This window comes from Dermacentor variabilis, chromosome 1 (assembly GCF_050947875.1).
Source record: "Dermacentor variabilis isolate Ectoservices chromosome 1, ASM5094787v1, whole genome shotgun sequence".
NCBI lineage: Eukaryota > Metazoa > Arthropoda > Arachnida > Ixodida > Ixodidae > Dermacentor > Dermacentor variabilis.
This window is the reverse complement of record NC_134568.1, coordinates 77,154,653-77,159,440: the sequence shown is the minus strand read 5'-3', so window position 1 is coordinate 77,159,440 and position 4,788 is coordinate 77,154,653. Positions and strand designations below refer to the sequence as shown.

At 46.4% G+C, this 4,788-nt stretch overlaps 1 non-coding gene across 1 annotated transcript; it reads right to left on the bottom strand.

Annotated features, from left to right (window-relative positions):
* Positions 1–3,993: 3,993 nt before the first annotated feature.
* On the bottom strand, positions 3,994–4,068 carry TRNAS-GGA (transfer RNA serine (anticodon GGA)). The gene has a single exon. It is a non-coding gene; the product is annotated as a tRNA-Ser (tRNA).
* Positions 4,069–4,788: the final 720 nt, after the last annotated feature.

Sequence of the window (4,788 nt, the reverse complement as noted above, 5' to 3'; positions counted from 1 at the left end):
AAAATGTTTCACTTAACCGAATTTCGGAACAGTCAATATTTCATTTTAACGAATTCGCTCAGAGGACCAAGGCTTATTTTTACGATCAGAACCGATGCCCGCCCTCATCAAACCGCCGCTCCAGCGGCAATGTAACGCCGCTGGCGCTACAGCGCGCCTGAAGAGGCGAGGAAGACGAAGAGACGAAGAAGAGGCAACTGCCGAGCCAGTTTCAAGCCCTATAACTCTAGCTGAGGTTGTATGGTACATTGGAAAGCAGAGAATTTGCGTCTCAACAGCAAGCTGTGCCAGAAGAAGCGTACAAAAACATTGACTCTTTGGACAGTTTTCTTACTTCCTGTGCTTTAAAAGTACATGTACAAAAGAAGATTACAGATTTTTTTCTAAGTGAGAAAGGCAGCATTATAACTGTTATGAACCTTGTACTTGTTAATATGTACAAATTCCATTTCACACATTTCTAGCACTATGGATGCCATGTCTTTTGCTCCATGAATTGCACTTCAAACTTTTGACTCTGTATGCCATGTCTTATGTTGGTCTAGTGAATATTCAGTTTAGTGAACTTTCAGTTAAGTGAACTATTTCCTTCGGTCCCTTGAAGTTCACTCAAGTGAGAATTAGAATAGAATAGAATAGAATAGCTTTATTTCCATCTACTTGATGGAGGAGGCTGCAAGTAAAAGCTGCTACAGTAAGCAGCTTGACGAGGCCCGCAGCCCCCTCTACAGAATATTCGGCAACAGCATACATGCAGCATACATTCACGGTATTATCGTGAACTTTACATGTTTCCTTGGTTGATCGTATTAATAATTATTGTCATCGTGCACAGGAGGTCTCCTTTAGTTTTCTAACCAAAAGGAGACCTGGACCTCCTTTTAAAATTCGGGGGTTTTACGTGCCAAAACCACTTTCTAATTATGAGGCACGCCGTAGTGGAGAGCTCCGGAAATTTTGACCACCTGGGGCTCTTTAACGTGCACCTAAATGCACGGGTGTTTTCGCATTTCGCCCCCATCGAAATGCGGCCGCCGAGGCCGGGATTCGATCCCGCGACCTCGTGGTCGGCAGCCCAACACCATAGCCACTGAGCAACCACGGCGGGTACGGGACCTCCTTCTGTGTAAACTTATCATGTAATTATCCCCGTTATTGTCATGAATAAACTGATTCCGACCTGAAACTGATTCTGATCTCTTGCTGACCGTGGGTGCCACCTGCTGCTGCTGCTGTTCGTGCGTTCTCGCCGAATAGCTCACACTCGGCTGCGGGACGGCAGCGCCGTCTAGGCGTGGTGACTCACACTACTTCGCCCACGACAGTGGCAGGTTGAGGGGGTGGCTGACTTGCTCATGCGAGTCGTTGGGCGCTGGCGGAGAGGGCGAGGGGGCCGCAACGCGGGGAACCGCGATGAGACGGAGAAGGGGCACTGGAAGAGATAGCCTCACGTTGCGCATGCGTTGCGTCGCGTGGCAACCGCGTGGACGGTCGCATGTGCGCCTCGAAGGGGAGGCCGGGTACCACAAACAGATGACACAAAAAGCCAGCTAGCGTCTTTCAACCCCTATAACGCTGGTTGTGTTCAAAGGTACATTGCATTCTTTGCCAAGATGAATAAAGTGTTAGGTTTCACTTTGCACTCACGCTGAATAAACGCGAACACGTGTTTCAGCACTCCTTATGCATTTAATGAAAGCTTCGCTGTATGTAGATTCCAACAGGGCACGTTGGATTTGCTGCATTTTTATTTGTTCTTGCTTCTATCTTATTGAGATAGTAACTATATGGACACTCCAGGCGAGTTTCCGCCGTCATCGTCACCGTCACCATGAGGTTCCGTGTATAGTGCGAGTGCTATATGATGGCGGCCGGGCGCCGTATTCTGTAGGTGCGAGGGTGAACCGAGAGCGATGGTGGTTTGATGCGTGGCATCGTTTCGCGCACGCATGGGGAGGAGCGAGGGCAGCGGGGCCAGCAGGGAGGCAAGTGAGAGCGCGTCTCCTCCTCTACTCCCACCGCGGTGGCTCGTGCCCTATCTAGGAGGCAATCTGCAACGGGATCAAAGGCTACGCGACCCGAAATGGCTAATGGCTTCGTGTGCGCTGTGTACTCGCGCCTAGTTCCCGTTTTAAAGAGCGGCAGCACGAAGGGGAATTCGCTCACCGCTGCTGCCGCTCTTCCTCACGCCAGCGTTGCGACAGCGAGTGTTCGCGGTCATCGGGTGATAACTGCTCATTGTTTGCCCGTACGTGCGTGACACCATGTTTGTTAATTTAATTAGTAAACGAATGTTTAGTTCAATTAATACGGCCGATAAAACGATGAATCTTACATCGCGTAGTTTTCAAGTACTTTGCTACCGCTATCGATGCTTCGTATTTCGGGTGTATATGCGACAATTTTGCGTCATTAGACATGACACGCATGAAGTTTGAGTTTGAGAAACAAAGCATGGCTTCCTATCACACATAAAATTTGTCGGGATTAGACATTTCGGAGGCGCCTATGACACACTATAGGCTTCAAACAAAAGGTCTGATTGGGCAGTGCAAACACAGAGAATAATGGGCTAGCGCAGATACAGACAGACAGACAATGAACTTTTATTAAGGTCCTGAGGGACTAGCCGGCGGAGACCCGCAGATAAAAACGAATATTTTGAGGCCACCACCTGGAAACAACTTAGTTTAGATATAGCATCATAAATAATTATTGGATATGGAGGTCACGAAGCATATGTTTTCCTGCCTAATTTCAGCAGTCATTTGACTATCACACCATGCTACGACCTGCACAGTGCTCACACATCGTGCATTACCATGCACTACGCTCGGCTGATCTGAGCCGCGCTATATGCATGCTCGTTTAGCACCTGTGTTCAGCCATTTAAGCACTGCGAAACATAACTGGTCATCTGTATTCAACGACACGTATGATCAGCGACTGTCCAACGACACAGATGATCACATCGGTAAATTTTCATTAGCTGTGACTAGACTGCATGATATTGTAAGCCAGGACACAATAGGTATACGAGAATGATAAACGCTTACTCAAGCAAAAAGAGAGATTCGAGCCCCTTTGACGTCTTTAAGCGATTTGACGCACAACCCCACGGAAACGAAAATATGATGACAATGACGATGATTTATCTATTTATTTATTTATTTATTATACCTCGAAGGCCCCAGTTGGGGTATTACATGAGGGATGGGTTTTAATTATAGTAAAAGTGCGATTCCAGTGCCGCCTTGAATCGATGTGGATTGGAGTAGTGCACGGCAATTGTAAGTAGATGGTTCCGGTGCCATGCGGTCGTCACAAAAAAGAAATGAAGATGAGGGGTAGTTTTGCTCGCGGAGGGTAAACCGCTCTGGGATGGTTTATGCTGCTGGACAAGCGAATAACTGGTAAGATAGCTGGAACTTCGAGGGGAGCATTATAAAATTTGTGGTAAAGACCTAGTCCAGACATCTGACGTCGCAATTCAAGGTTGGTAATGTGACCACGAGCCTGAAGCTCGAAAACGCTGGTATGGTAAGAATACACAGAGTAAATAAAACGAGCTGCATGATTTTGGACTGATTCGAGATTATTAGATGGGTTAAATTGATGAGGATCCCAAACAGCGCATGCGTATTCCAACTTTGGGTGAACAAATGTAAGATAACCTATTAGTTTCACTGATGAGGGAGCGATCGTCTTGAATGCCTTCGAAGAAAGCCCAAGGCGCGATTCGCGGAGGTAGCTGTGTTTGTTACGGGTGTTGACCAGGAGAGATTGCATAGAAACGTTACGCCAAGATATTTGTAAGATTCAGTGAATGATAATGCTGAACCGGAAATTATATAATAGTTCTGCGGAAACCCACAAGGTGGAGAGAAGTAATTAATGAAGGGAAAACCAGACATCCACCCGTTCGTAGCAATTGCTACAAAGGAAACCCATACGGTTTCCTCGAAAGAAAAGCCTGGCAATTGAAGAAAAATTTGTCCTGGTCCGGGACTCGAACCCGGGACCACCGCCTTTCCGGGGCAGCCGCTCTACCGTCTGAGCTAACCAGGCGGCTAGCAGATGGTAGGGTGAAGTCGAATTTGTTATTTAGTTTAGAACAAATGCTAATAAGTGAAATAGGGCGATAACTGCTGCGCAAAGGTGCAGGACCTTTTTGGTGTAATGGAACAATATTTCCTGCTTTCCAATCTACCGATACCACTCCTGTTGATAGTGAATGCTGGAAAATATAGCATAGTATCACACTAGTAGTCAATTTCGCGTTTTTCAGCATTTTTGCGTTGATACCATCCACGCCACATGAAGATGTGAGTTTTAACGAGTCGATTAGTTTTGCAATGTCGTTCGGACAAAATGTGATGTCGGGCATCACGGTATAGTCGAGGTAAGGAAAGGGAGGTAAGTCATCGACAGGTTCGGTGGTAAACACGGAAGAAAAAAAGTGGTTAATCTGTTCGGTGGCCTCATGATCGTGAGTTAGGTGGTCTTGTTCGTCACACAATGCTAATGATTGGGCGTTATTGGGCTAAATGGTGTTCCAGAATTTTATTGGGTTATTTTGTAATATAACGGGCAATGTCTGTGAAAAAAGTAAGGTTTTTCTCTGTTTGCGAGCCTTTCGAATTATTTTTTATGGCATAGTAGCTGCCCCACGCGCGTGCGTCATTGTAGCGTTTTGCGGAATGAAAGAGCCTTTTCTTTTTATTGTTCAGCCGCTTCAGTGTGACGCGTTAAACCATGGGTATGGCTTCTTTTCGGTAAGGATAATGT